The sequence below is a fragment of the Lutra lutra genome, chromosome 6 (assembly GCF_902655055.1).
Source record: "Lutra lutra chromosome 6, mLutLut1.2, whole genome shotgun sequence".
Lineage (NCBI taxonomy): Eukaryota > Metazoa > Chordata > Mammalia > Carnivora > Mustelidae > Lutra > Lutra lutra.
In genome coordinates, this window is record NC_062283.1 from 110,568,257 (window position 1) to 110,583,469 (window position 15,213).

Sequence of the window (15,213 nt, forward strand, 5' to 3'; positions counted from 1 at the left end):
CATGTGGTAAATGCCGGCTGTTAGCATATGTTATTGTGAGGCAGTATGTGGATGATGAAGTGTGGACAGGAGTGGGGACCTGGAGACAGAGCAGAGGTCCCAGGAGAGGCCACCATGTGCTGGAACAATAACAGAGCCTTCACGAAAGAAATAAGACCTGAGCCGAGGTTGTGGGTTGGGTAGGGTGGGGACAGGCAAAGATAAGTTCAGGAAGGAATAGTATTACCAAAAACACTAAGAAGGAAATTGGCAGGGAGATTTGTTATTACAGACTACCTTATTAATTTCAGCATGACAGAACCCCTTTGAGAATTACAATATGTCCTAAAAGGATTTAAGCACTTACTGAATATTTTCGGTCTTGCAAAAGAGACAGGGGACTGTGAGTGACTTCTCCCTGACAGTGATCTCATGTTAGTCTCCTGAATTCTACAGAATTCAAGCTAGCAGGGAGCTAGCTTACCCCGTTATGTAGCTGGAGGGGGAAATGGAAGAATTTGTATCTGGAGGACCCTATTCTGACAGCAGATGGTTTCCCTTACATACCGGTAAGGAAAGAAGCACTGTGGTAGGAATCATTTCAGTCCTTCTTGTGGCTGCCACATATCGTGTATCATGGGGGCTGAGTTGGGAAATAATCCTTTGCATCGATTTTTTTGTGTGAAAGATGATATTAATGCAGCAGAGGAGCCTCCTTTTTAGGAACTATGCTCACCTCTGAGGGTCACACCCTGGGTATTGCTCTTTCTGGGAATGAGAGTCACACATTTGGCAGGACGTATTCCCTTAATTCCCTCTTAGAGGTTGCTGTTCAGCCTTAATAGTGCCTCACTTATACACGCTGTAGACAGCATAAATTGGGGCTTCCAACCATTCCAACATGGGAGTACGGTTTTAGTGACAGCACTGGTCAGACACCAGGAAGTTTTCATTTCACCCTTTCTTGATACTTAGACTCCACAGACTTCAGCTGCATCTCACTCCGTAGCAGAAGTAAAGGACTAGTCTCTTTTTCTGCCCAGTGGACCTCCTGAAATCCATGCTTGGTAAACTCCGCTCCAACCTGGCCAGCTTGGCACATTTTCCCATACCATTTCTCCGCATCAATCTGACCTTTGCTAGTGTCCTCTGCTCGGGGTACTGCTGGAGAAGGTACGCAAACGGAGCACATCTGGGTCATTGCAGATTTAAAATAACAGGATTATAGTGTTAGGAGGACTCCTCTGCTTCCAACTCCTCCTTTTATGGTTTTCTAAAACACGGAAACAAGAAAGGTTACCTGGTCTTTCAATTCCACCTTTGCCTCCGTAGGCCAGCTTAAGTCTCCCTTCCTGGCACATGCACTGTTGACTATCTTATTTATTCTGATGGCTGCACCCAGAATGTTCCATGTAAGCTAGGCTGGGGCAGCAACACACTGGAAGGAGCTGAGGGCTTGTCTTGAAGCTGTATCCACATAGCACACTGCTCTGTCTACTTAGATGTATTTTGAGGAGAAGTAAGATGAATCTAATGCTGTTGTCCCCAAGCCAGTCTTTGGTTCCACTACTGTGCTGTGCTGCTCGGCCTCCCTGCCCAACATGATAATTGTGAAGTTTGTTTCGATGAGAAGATGGAGAAAGTGAGGCTGGAGTGTCGGGAAGCAGGCGTGTCCTCACCACGGCACGCTCTGTTCTCACCCTTTCAGCCTTTTCAGTCCTTAGCCTTTATGGAATCATAAAACTCTTTGAGGATCTGATATAACCATCACCCTCTCTCCAGAAAAAAAAAAAAAATGCTCATGGGCACAACACTCTGAAGATAGTATCAGGTTCACAAAGCCTTAGAAGCTCCCTATGTGCCTCTGATTAAAACTCTGTCTTAGAAAAAGAGATACTTCTCCTCAAAAAACAAAAACAAAACGAACAAAAAACACCCACGACTCTACCTGCTATATCACATTCTTTCTCTTTATGAGTTTTTTCCCTACAATAACTGTTTAGCACTTCCTCTTTTTTTTTTTTTAAAGATTTATTTATTTGAGAGAGTGCACAAGTGAGCATGTGCATATGAGTGGGTGGAGGGATGGAGAGAGAGAATCCTCAAGCAGACTCCCCACTGAGCGCAGAGCCGGAAGTGGGGCTCTACCCCACCACCCTGAGATCATGATCTGAGCCAAAAGCAAGAGAGATACTTAACCAACTGAGCTACCCAGGCACCCCACTGTTCACACTTCTTAATTTCTATAGCCTTGTTCCATGATCTCTCCTGAGGGCTTTCTGTACGTTAAATAATTTAATCGTCACAAGAAACATACAGTGGGTAGGCATTATTGCCCAGATTAGAAAAGTAAGACTCGTGGAGTTTAAGTAACTTTTCCAAGATCACACAGCTGTTCATGTCCAAAGCCTCAATTTATTCAATCAATTTATATGTTCCTTTTCGGGAATACTCAATGTGTGTAGGTTTAGAAGAGCAGATGTTATCTGAAAAGGCCGTGTATTGATTTCCTTAGGGGTAGAGTAACAACTTAACATGAATGAAGTGACTTAGAACAACAGAAATTTATTCTCTCACAGCTAAAAAACTTATCAGGCCACATTCCCTCTTGAAGCTTTAGTGGAAAATCTTTTCCTTGCCTGTTCCAGCTTCTGGAGGTCATTGGCATCCATTGGCTTGTAGCCACCTCTCCCTCTTCACAGTGTCTTCAGTGTGTGTCTGTTATCTTCCTTTGCCTCTCTTTCTTATAAGGATGCTTGGAATGGTGTTTAGGGCCCACCAGGAAAATCTGGGGTAATCTCCTCATCTCAAGATCCTTAACTTAATTACACCTGCAAAAACTCTTTCCAACTAAGATAACATTGATAGGTTCTAGAGATAAAGGGCCAAGGCTGGATGATAATATATGTAAACAGTTTCTAACTAGGTGAATGACAACACCTCAAGAATACTGATGATAGATTAATGTCTGCCTCGAGAGAGGTTTCCAAAGCAGTGCTTCTCAACTGTGGCTGCACACTTTAACACCCGGGCATCTTGGAGAAATATCAATGCCCAGACCCTACACCAGCCCAACTGATTCAGAATCTCTGGGAGAGGGGCTTGAGCGCCAGTACTTTTCCAATGGTCCTCAAATTAACAAAAGATATACCACATGTATACACAGGAAATGACAAAATATTATTGAAAGCAATTAAAGAACTAAGAAAATAGAAAAATACACCATGTTCATGGATTGAAAGACCCACTATTACAAAGATGTTAAAAATTAATCTGTAGATTTTAATTGATCTGTCGACACCAACAAAAATTGGACAAATATTTTCATGAAAAGTAAGAAAATGATTTTAAGTTTTATATGGTAGGACTTATTTTTAGCCCGTTAAAAACTTGGATTTACTAGTGATAAGAAAATCATGGTCTATCCATACAATGAAATACTAATCAGTAATAAATGGGAATGAACCATTGATACACACAACATGGATGAATCACAAAACAGTTATGCAATCCGAAGAAGCAAGACAAGCAAAAAATACATGTTGTCTGATTCCCTTCATATACAAATCTAGAAAATGCAAACTAATCTATTGAGACAAAAAGCAGATGAGTAGGTTGCCTAAGACCGGAGCATAAGGGAGGAATTACAAGAAGAGATTACCCTGGGACGGGAGGGTCATTATCTTGATTGTGTTTATATGCAGTTATATGCAGTTTATTGTACTAGAAATCTTCAGCAATTCTAATACTGGTAAAAAAAAATTGTAAGTATTAATAAATTATGACAACATTTTTGGTATTTTAAGTCGTGTTTCTTATTCAGTCACCAACATAGCTAATCTATTTTTTAAAGTGTCTAATATACACGTGTATCATGGCCCATCAAGAGTCAAAGATGGAATTTGTATATGGTGCTGAAAAGATGGGCAATTCCTTGCCAGACATGGTATTTCTTTCATATTAATTTTTTTTTCAAAGTGTGTGTCTCTGGACCACTTGAACTAGAATAACTTGGAATATTTGTTAAAATGTGGAATTTAAGAAACAAAACAGGATCATGGGAGAGGAGAGAAAAAATAAAACAAGACAAAACCAGAGAGGGAGACAAATCATAAGAGACTCTTAATCATGGGAAACAAACTGAGGGTTACTGAAGGGGTGGGACGGGGTGGAGGGATGGGGTAACTAGGTGATGGACATTAAGGAGGGCATGTGATGTAAAGAGCACTGGGTATTATATAAGACTGATAAATCACAATAATACATTATGTGTTACTTAATTGAATTTAAATTTTAAAGTGTTAAAAAAATTAAAATGTATTTAAGAACACAATTTTGTTAATAACAATGCATTACAAATATTTTCTACAAAATTAAGTAGTTTTATTGCTTTCCAAAAAAAATGCAATCCCCATTAAGGAATAGCAGGGAACTTTCTTAAGCCCTGCCCCTACCGCCAAAAAAGGTATTTATTTTCAGGAAGTACTATGATTAATGTCATAATAAAGCATTTCTCTGAAAATAATGGAGTTCGGTATTACCATTACTACTATTCAACATCTAACCAGAAGTCCAAATTTGCATAGCAAGAGATGAAAAGACATGAAAAGTAAATGGAACAACTGACAGTCCCTGACTTTCGGACTTGCTACACGGCTACTGCAGACAAGACATCGTGTGGTACTGGTCACAGAATAAACAAGCAGAGCAGTGGAATAGAATAGAAAGACCACACAGTTACAGGAAACTGATCTTTGACCAAAGGAGCCAAGGCAATTCGAAGGAGAAAGGATAATATTTTCAAAAAATATTCTGGGATAACCAGACATCGGGAACAGAAAAACAAATGAATAAACACAAACCTTAAACCTGTCACAAGAATGAATTCAAAATGGATGATAGATCTAACTGTACAAAACTGTAAGACCTCCTGGAAGATAACACTGGAAAAAAACCTAAGTGCCCTTGGTTTAGAGATAACTTTTTATTTTTTAATTTAACTTTGTCTTTTGAGTAGATGCCACTCCCAATGTGGGGCTTAAACTCATGAACCCGAGATTGAGAGTCGCACGCTCTACTGACTGACCAGCCAGGTGTTCTGTGTTTGGCAATAACTTTTTAAATAAAGCACCAAAAGCACAACCATGAAAGAAAAATATTGGTTAAATTGGACTTCATTAAAATTAAAAACTCTGTTCTGCAAAAGAGCTGCTTAAGAGAATGAAAAGACAAATCAGAGACTGGAAGAATCTTGGCAAAACACATATCTGATAAGGGACTATTTCTCAAAATATCCAAAGAACTCTTGAAACCCAACAGCAAGAAAACAAACAACTTGATTTTTTAAATGGGCAAAAAATACAGACTCCTCACCAAAACAGATATACAGATAACAAGCATCATTTGAAAAGATGTTTAACATCACATGTCATTAGGGAGTTGCAAAATTAAAGCAATGAGATACTACTACACACCTATTAGAATGGCAAAGATCCAAAATACTGACAATATCAAATGCAGATAAGGATTTGAAGCACACGGAACTCTCACTGTTGCTGGAGAGAATGCAAAATGAGGTAGCCACCTTGGAAGATAGTTGAACAGTGTTTTAGAAAGTTAAACCTACTCTTGTAATAGGACTCGGTAATTGCACTCTTTAGTATTTATCCATAGGAGTGGAAAACTTATGTGCACACAAAAAGCTGCACCCTTCTGTTTATAGTAGCTTTATTCACAATTGCCAAAACAACCAAGATGTCCTTCAATGGATAAATAAATAAACTGTGACACATCCAAGCAATGAAATTTTATTCAATACTAAAATCAAGCTATCAAACCAGGAAAAGACATGGAGGAAACTCAAATGCATATTGTTAAATGAAAGAAGCCTGTCTAAAAAAACCTGCATACCGTAAGACATTCTTGTAAAGCTAATACTAGGGAGACAGAAAAAGGTCAGTGGTTGCTAAGGGTTGGGGGGAGGAGGAAGGAACTGGGGAAGGAGGAGGAGAAATATGTATAGGTGAAACCCTTGGGAGTTTAAGAGCAGTCAGACTATTCGATATGATACTGTAATGGTGGATAGCTATCATTATATATTTGTCAAAAACAGAATATACAACACAATGAACCCTAATATAAACTATGGACTTTAATTAATAATATTGTATCATATGGACTCATCAGTTGTAACAAATGTACCACACTAATGCAAGGGTAGAAGAAACTGGGGAGAAGGGTAAGAGGATAAATGAGAACTCTATGCTAAATTTTTCTGTAAACCTAATACTGTTCTTTTCGAAAGATCTACCTTCCTGGGGCACCGCGGTGGCTCAGTTGGTTAAGTGTTTGCCTTCAGTTTAGGTCATGATCCATGGGTCTTGGGATCAAGTCCCAACTCAATCTCCATGCTCAGTAGGGGAGTCTGCCTTTCCTTCTCCATCTGCCTCTCCCCCAGCTCATTCTCTCTCTCACTGTTTCTCAAATATATAAATAAAATCTTTAAAACAAATGTAAATAGACTCATGTGGTTGGTGGCTACCATACTGAAAAGTGCAGGTCTAGTGATAAAGAGGCAAGATCAAGTAGGAACTTGCATCCCATGCAAGGGGAGTTGAATTTTCTTCTGTAAGTAATGGGAAGTCTTCAAGGGGATATACGTAGGGATTTTATGTAGGGATTTATATGATCATCTTTGCCTCTGGGAGTGGAGCAGGCTGGAAACAGAGGAAACCTTTAAGAGATTCTAGTAACAGGCCTCAGAACATAGTAGTAGAATGAATATGAGATGTGCTGCTAAAAAAAATTAAAAAGGTGAATGCATAGGCTTAGGACAGATCTGAGTGTGAAGCACTAGGGGGAGGGAGAAGCAGGGTTACCCAAAGTAGGTTTGGGGCTGCTTAACTCACTGGGCCTGCTATTAAGTCAAAGGCAATTCATCCCAATAAAGAAGGCAGAGAGAGGGGCTAGTTTGGAGAGCAGATTGGTGTCAGAGCTAATGAGCTTGGTGTGGAGTGAGAAATCCAGGTGATACATGACTACTTGCAGTGTGCCCAGAGGAACTGGCAGGTCAGCCCTCCCCATCAGAGAGACTAATGAAGTGAAATAATCTGAGGGCTCTTAGCCCTTTATTTGGTCATAAGAAGACAGCTGCTTAAAGTGGAATGTAGCTCTTTTATAATTTCAGCAATCCTGGAAGGAGGTCCAAAAGATTCCCTCCTCACAAAAGTGAGAACTTACGGTCTACCATAAGAAAGAACCATGGGGTGTTTCCACTTATTTTATAGAGGCTTTAATTTGATTATAATAGAATTCACTGACTTAATTTTTATTCATTTTATGTTTTTATAATATTGATTCTTTTGTAATACATGAAAGCACAGAACCTCATGTTTGGGTGTCTGCAGTAAAAGTTTCAAATTCTCCCCAGTTTCTTTTTACATCTTAATTTAATTTTCTTTTCAGTGTTCCAAGATTCACTTATTATGCACCACACCCAGTGCTCCATACAATATGTGCCCTCCTTAATACCCACCACCAGGCTCACCTAACCACTCATCTCCCTCCCTTCCAAAACCCTCAGTTTATTTCTCAGAGTCCACAGTCTCTCATGTTTCATCTCCCGCCACCATTTCCCTCAGTTCACTTTTCCTTCTCCTTATGTCCCCCATGTTATTCCTCATGCTTCACAAGTAAGTGAAACCATAAGATACTTGACCCTCTCTGCTTGGCTTATTTCACTCAGCATAATCTCCTCCAGTCCCATCCATGTTGATACAAAGATTGGGTATTCATCCTTTCTGATGGAGGCATAATACTCCATTGTATATATGGACCACATCTTCTTTATCCATCCGTCTGTTGAAGGGTATCTTTGCTCTTTCCACAGTTTGGCAACTGTGCCCATTGCTGCTATGAACATTGGGGTACATATGGCCCTTCTTTTCACTACATCTGTATCTTTGGGGTAAGCACCCAGTAGTGCAATTGCAGGGTCATAGGGCATCTCTATTTTTAATTTTTTGAGGAATCTCCACACTATTTTCCAAAGTGGCAGCACCAACTGCATTCCCACCAACAGTGGAAGAGATTCTCCACATCCTCTCTAACACTTGTTGTTTGCTATCCTGTTGGTTTTGGCCATTCTAACTGGTGTAAGGTAGTATTTCAGTGTGGTTTTGATTTGAATTTCCCTGATGGCTAGTGATGATGAACATTTTCTCATGTGTCTGTTAGCCATTTTTATGCCTTCTTTGGAGAAGTGTCTGTTCATGTCTTCTGCCCATTTTCTGATGTGATTATCTGTTTTTTGGGTGTTGAGTTTGAGGAGTTCTTTATAGGTCTTGGATATCAGCCCTTTGTAGTGTCATTTCTGAATATCTTCTCCCATTCCAGGGGTTGCCTCTTAGTTTTGTTGACTATTTCCTTTGTTGTACAGAAGCTTTTCATCTTGATGAAGTCCCAAAAGTTCATTTTCACTTTTGTTTCCTTTGCTTTTGGAGACATGTCTTGAAAGAAGTTGCTGTGGCCAATGTTGAAGAGGCTACTGCCCATGTTCTCTACTAGGATTTTGCTAGATTCCTGCCTCACGGTGAGGTCTTTTATCCATTTCGAGTTTATCTTTCTGTATGGTGTAAGAGAATGGTTGAGTTTTGTTCTTCTGCACATAGCTGTCCAATTTTCCCTGTACCATTTGTTGAAGAGACTGTCTTTTTTCCAGTGGATTTTTTTTCTGCTTTGTCAAAGATTATTTAACCGTAGAGTTGAGGGTTCATATCAGGGCTCTCCACTCTGTTCCACTGGTCTATGTGTCTGTTTTTGTGCCAGTACCATACTGTCTTGGTGATTACAGATTTGTAGTAAAGCTTGAAATCAGGGAATATGATGCCCCCAGCTTTGTTTTTGTTTTTCTTTTTGAACATTTCCTTAGTGATTTGGGGTCTTTTCTGGTTCCATACAAATTTTGGGATTGTTTGTTCTATCACTTTGAGAAATGTCAGTGGAATTTTGACTGGGATGGCATTGAAAGTATAGATTTCTCTAGGCAATATAGACACTTTAACAATGTTTATTCTTCTGATCCATGAGCATGGAATGGTCTTCCATATTTTTGTGTCTTCTTCAATATCTTTCATGAGTGTTCTGTAGTTCTTCGAGTACAGATCCTTTACCTCTTTGGTTAGGTTTATTCCCAGGTATCTTATGGTTCTTGGTGCTATAGTAAATGGAATCGATTCTCTAATTTCCCTTTCTGTAGTTTCATTGTTAGTGTATAAGAAAGCAACTAATTTCTGTACATTGATTTTATATCCTGCCACATTACTGAATTGCTGTAAGAGTTCTTGGGGGGTGAAGTCTTTTGGGTTTTCCATATAAAGTATCATATCATCTGAGAAGAGAGAGAATTTGACTTCTTCTTTGCCAAGTTGAATACATTTTATTTCTTTTTGTCTGATTGCTGTTGCTAGGACTTCTAGTACTACGTTAAACAACAGTGGCAAGAGTGGGCATCTTTGTGCTCCTGATCTCAATGGGAAGGCTGTCAGTTTTTTGCCATTGAGGATGATATACACTGTGGGTTTTTCATTGATAGATTTTATGAGTTTGAGGAATGTTCCCTCTATCCTTATACTTTGAAGAGTTTTAATCAGGAACATATGCTGTATCTTGTCAAATGCTTTTTCAGGATCAATTGAGAGAACCATGTGGTTCTTCTCTCTTCTCTTACTGCTCTATCACATTGCTCTATCACATTGATTGATTTGCGAATGTTGAACCACCCTTGCATCCCATGGATAAATCCCACCTGGTCATGGTGGATAATCGTTTTAATGTACTGTTGGATCCTGTTAGCTAGGATCTTGTTGAGAATCTTCACATCCATATTCATCAGAGATATTGGCCTGAAATTCTCCTTTTCGGTGGGGTCTTTGCCTGGTTTGGGGATCAGGGTAATGCTGGCTTCATAAAAAAGAGTCTGGAAGTTTTCTTTCTGTTTCTATTTTTTGAAATAGCTTCAGGAGAATAGGTATTATTTCTTCTTTGAATGATTGGTAGAATTCCCCAGGGAATCCATCAGGTCCTGGGGTCTTTTTTTTTTTGGGAGGTTTTTGATCCCTGCTTCAATCTCGTTACTAGATATTGGTCTATTTAGGTTGTTAATTTCTTTCTCTTTCTTGGAAAGACTTCCAAAGTCTTGGAATTTTATAGCTTTTCAGGAATACATCCACTTCTTCTAGGTTGCTTAACTTATTGGCATATAACTGTTGATAATAATTTCTGATGATTGTTTCTATTTCCTTGGTGTTAGTTGTGATCTCTCCCTTTCCATTCATAATTTTATTAATTTGGGTCCTCTCTCTTTTCTTTTGGATTAATTTGGCCAGTGGTTTATCAATCTTGTTGATTCTTTCAAAGAACCAGCTTCTAGTTTTATTGATGTGTTCTACCGTATCTCTAGTTTCTATCTCATTGATCTCTGCTCTAATCTTAATTATTTCCCTTCTTGTGCATGGGGTTGGTTTAATTTGTTGTTGCTTTTCTAGTACTTTAAGATGTAAAGAGAGTTGGTGTATTCTGGATTTTTCCATTTTTTTGAGGGAGGTTTGGATGGCTATGTATTTCCTCCTTAGGACTGTCTTTGCTGTGTCCCATAGGTTTTGTACCAATGTGGCTTCATTCTCATTGGTTTCCATGAATTGTTTATCCATCTCTAACATCTCTGATTTCCTGGTTGATCCAAACATTCTTGAGCAGGATGGTCTTTAGCTTCCAAGTGTTCAAATTCTTTCCAAACTTTTTCTTGTGATTGAATCCCAGTTTCAAAGCATTGTGGTCTGAGAATATACAGGGAATAATCTCAGTATTTTGGTATAGGTTGAGTCCTGATTTGTGACCCAGTATGTGATCTATTCTGGAGAAAGTTCCATGTGTGCTCAAGAAGAATGAGTATTCTGTCGTTTTAGGGTGGAATGTTCTGTATATATCTATGAGGTACATTTGGTCTAATGTGTCATTCAAAGCTCTAGTTTCTTTATTGATTTTCTGCTTGGATGATCTGTCTATTACTGAGAGTGGCATGTTCAGATCTCCTACAACTAAGGTATTCATATCAATATGACTCTTCATTTTGTCTAACAGTTGGTTTATGTAGTTGGCTGCTCCCATGTTGGGGGCACAAATATTTACAATTGTTAGATCTTCTTGGTGGATAGACCCTTTAAGGATGATGTAGTGTCCTTCTTTATCTCTGACTACACTCTTTAGCTTAAAATCTAATTTATCTGATATGAGAATTGCTACCCCAGCTTTCTTTTGAGGCCCATTTGCATGTAAGATGGTTCTCCATCTCTTCACTTTCAGTCTGGATGTATCTTTAGGTTCAAAGTGTGTTTCTTGTAGACAGCATGTGGACGGATCCTGTTGTTTTATCCAGTCTGCAACCCTGTGTCTTTTTAAGGAAGCATTTAGGCCATTCATACTGAGAGTTCAATTTCTCTTTGATTTAAGGAGGTGAAAATCTGATCCTAAGGTTTGTTGTTTCTCTACTGGCTGCTTCATGTGGTGGAGAAAAAGAGGGGAAACAAAGAATAAATGTTTTTGCCCATCCTTTTTTACCTTTAGAGATAGTTAATAATCATAAAGAAATGTAGATTTTTAAAAATAATTTTATTTGGGGCGCCTGGGTGGCTCAGTGGGTTGAGCCTCTGCCTTCGGCTCAGGTCATGATCTCAGGGTCCTGGGATCGAGCCCCACATCGGGGTCTCTGCTAAGCAGGGAGCCTGCTTCCCCATCTCTCTCTGCCTCTCTGCCTACTTGTGGTCTCTGTCTGTCAAATAAATGGATAAAATCTTTTAAAAGAATAATAATTTTGTTTGTTGGATGTATAATTGACATGCAATATTAGTTTCATGTGTATGACATAATGATTAGACATTGATATACCTCATGAAATGCTTACCAAGCTAAATGCAGTTATCATCTGTCATCATTTGTCATCGTGTATTATTGGCTATATTTTCTAGCCTATACTTTGCATACCTGCATACTTGTGACTTATTTATTTTCTAACTGGAAATTTGTACCTCTTAGTTCCCTTAACCCACTTCACCCATCCCTCTACCAATCTCCCCTATGACAACCACCAGTTTGTTCTCTGTATCTATGAGTCTATTTCTATTTTGTTTTGTTTGTTCAATTATTGTTTTTTAGATTCCACATGGAAGTGAAATCATACAGTATTTATCTTTCTCTGTCGGACTTTTTTCACTTAGTGTAATACCATCTAGATTGATCTATGTGATTGCAAACGGCAAGATTTCATTCTTTTTTATGGCTGAGTAATTGTCCATTGTATTCATCTGTTCATCTATCCATGGATTCTTGTGTTACTTCCATATCTTGCTTTTGTAAATAAGGCTGCAATAAACATAGGCATGTATATATCTTTTTAAATTAGTGTTTTCACTTTCTTTGAACAAATACTCACAAGTAGCATTACATGATCATATGGTATTTCTGTTTTTAATTTTCAAAGAAGCCTGTATACAATTTTCCACAGTAGGTATATCAATTTACATTCCCACCAGCAATGCACAAGTGTTCCCTTTTCTTCCAATCCTTGTATACATGTTTTTTCTTGTCTTTTTGAAACCAGCTGTTCTGACAGGAATGATGTAATATCTCATTGTGATTTTTATTTGCCTTCCCCTGATGATTAGTGAGGTTGGGCATCTTTTCATGTGTCTGTTGGCCATCTTTACGTCCTCTTTGGAAAACTGTCTGTTCAGGTTCTCTGTCCATTTCTTAATCAGATTGTTTGTCTTTTTGGCATTCTGTTGTATATTTTGGATATTAATCCTTTCTCAAACATATCATTTGCAAATATCTTCTCCCTTTCAATAGCTTCTCTTTTTGTTTTATTGGTAGTTTCCTTCACTGTGCAAAAGCTTTCTAGTTTGATGTAGTCCCATTGTTAATTTGAAGTCTGGGAGTGTGATGCCTCCAGTTTTGTTCTTCTTTCTCAAGACTGCTTTGGCTTTTTGGAATCTTTAGTAGTGCTACCCAAATTTTAGGATTTTCTGTTCTTGTTCTTGAAAAATAATATTGGTATTTTGATAGGGATTACATTGACTCTGTAGATTGTTTTGGGTGGTACAGCTATTTTAATCACACCAATTCTTTCAGTCCATACGCATGATGTATATTCCCATTTATTCGTGTTGTCTCTGGTTTCTTGCATCAATGTCCTATGGTTTTCAGAGTACAAGTATTTCACCTACTAGGTTAAATTTATTTCTAGGTATTTTATTTTTTTCGATACAATTGTAAATGGAATTGTTTTCTTAATTTGTCTTTCTGCTAGTCTGTTATTAGTGTATAGAAATGTAACATATTTCTGAATATTAATTTTGTATATTGCAAATTTACTAAATGTGATTATTAATTCAAATAGTTTTTAGATAGAGTCTTTAGGGTTTTCTGTATAAGTATCATGCTATCTGCAAAAAGTGACAGTTTTACTTCTTTCTTACCAATTTGAAAGCATTTTATTCTTGTCTGATTGCTATGGCTAGTGGTGAGAGTGGGCGTCCTTGTCTTGTTTCTAATGTTAGAGAAAAAGCTTTCAGCTTTTCATCAAAGAGAATGACATTAGCTGTGGGTTTGTCATATATGGCTTTTATTGTGTTGAATTATGTTCCTCAATACCCACTTCACTGAGAGTTTTATCATGAATGGATGCTGAATTTTGTCAAATGTTTTTTCTGTATCTATTGAGATGATCATATGATTTCTTTTGGATGAACAAAATAAAACTTTATTTCTGCTTCAGTGGTTGTGCAATAAGGGGCAGAGGGTAAAATGAGGAAAAGAATATCCTGGGATCACATTTTTCAGCACAAGCTTTATAAGGGAAAAAAAAAGAACATATTTTCCTACATTGTACTCAGCACAGCAAAGCCCAGGCTGTGATGCCATTGTACTTAATCCTTAGTGGAGGCCTCAGGCTTTGCAACTTAGCACATTCTCCAGGGCTCTGATTACCTGAGCAGCACTGAGTTGTTCAAAGAGACATTCTTCTCTTGGCCACATGCATTGTGGCTCCAGAACTGTGCTGCACCTTGCGTATTAGGATGGGCAGGTCTGGGTTTGCCTTCTTCATCTCCATATTATGTTTCTCGGTAAACTCCCTGACACCCTGACTGCCAAGAAAGCACAGGCGAAGTGGATACCAATCTCTTGCAGGCCCAGCTTGGCCTGGATCCCTTGACTTGCTGCAGCTACCAATATCTCTGCTGGGACCCAACCCCTGATCATATGATTTTTACCCTTTATTTTGATGATGTAATGTATCAAGTTGGCTGATTTGCAGATATTAAACCATCCTTGCATCTCTGGAATAAATTTCACTTGATCATGGTGAATCATCCTTTTAATGTATGGCTGGATTTGATATGCTAATATTTTCTTGAGATCTTTTGCATCTATGTTTATCAGAGATACTAGCCTGTAATTTTCTTTCTTCTTTCTTTCTCTTTCTCTTTCTTTCTTTCTTTCTTTCTTTCTTTCTTTCTTTCTTTCTTTCTTTCTTTCTTTCTTTCTTCTTCTTCTTCTTCTTCTTCTTCTTCTTCTTCTTCTTCTTCTTCTTCTTCTTTTTCTTTTTTTTTTGGTAGTGTCTTTATCTGGCTTTGGTATCTGGGTAGTGCTAGCCTTGTAGCATAAATTTGGAACTTTTCCTTCCTCTTCAATTTTTTGGAATAGTTTGGGAAGGATAGGTATTAACTCTTCTTTAAATGTTTGTTGAATTCACCTGTGAAACTATCTGGTCCTGAACCTTTGTGTGTTTCTTGATTACTGGTTCAATTTCATTACTAGCAATTGGTTTGTTCAAAGTTTTTATTTCTTCCTAACTCAATCTTAAAAGATTAGGTATTTATAAGAACTTATCATTTGGGGGCATGGCGCCTGGGTGGTTCAGTCAGTTAAGTGTCCAACTCTTGATTCCAGCTCAGGTCATGATCTTGCATTCATGGGATCAAGCCCCATGTTGGCTCTTCCTCAGCATGGAGTCTGCCTCAGATTCTCTGTCCCTCTCCCCCTCACTCATTCTCTATCTCATAGGTAAATTAAAAAATATATAATAAATAAATAAATAAAATCCTAAGAAAAAAGAATTTATCCATTTTTTTCCTGGGTGGTCCTCTTTGTTGGCATATAATTTTTCATAGTAGTTTC

General features: G+C 38.2%; 1 protein-coding gene and 1 pseudogene across 1 annotated transcript in view; one reads left to right on the forward strand and one right to left on the reverse strand.

Annotated features, from left to right (window-relative positions):
* The first annotated feature begins 528 nt into the window (after positions 1 to 528).
* Positions 529 to 15,213, forward strand: part of CFAP206 (cilia and flagella associated protein 206) — a 53,557-nt gene continuing 38,872 nt past the window's right edge. The window contains exon 1 of the mRNA XM_047733810.1: positions 529 to 548. The gene's annotated coding sequence lies outside the window, so the exon portion shown is untranslated. The remainder of the gene's footprint in view (positions 549 to 15,213) is intronic.
* LOC125101654 (NADH dehydrogenase [ubiquinone] 1 alpha subcomplex subunit 2-like) lies at positions 13,981 to 14,370 on the reverse strand (annotated as a pseudogene).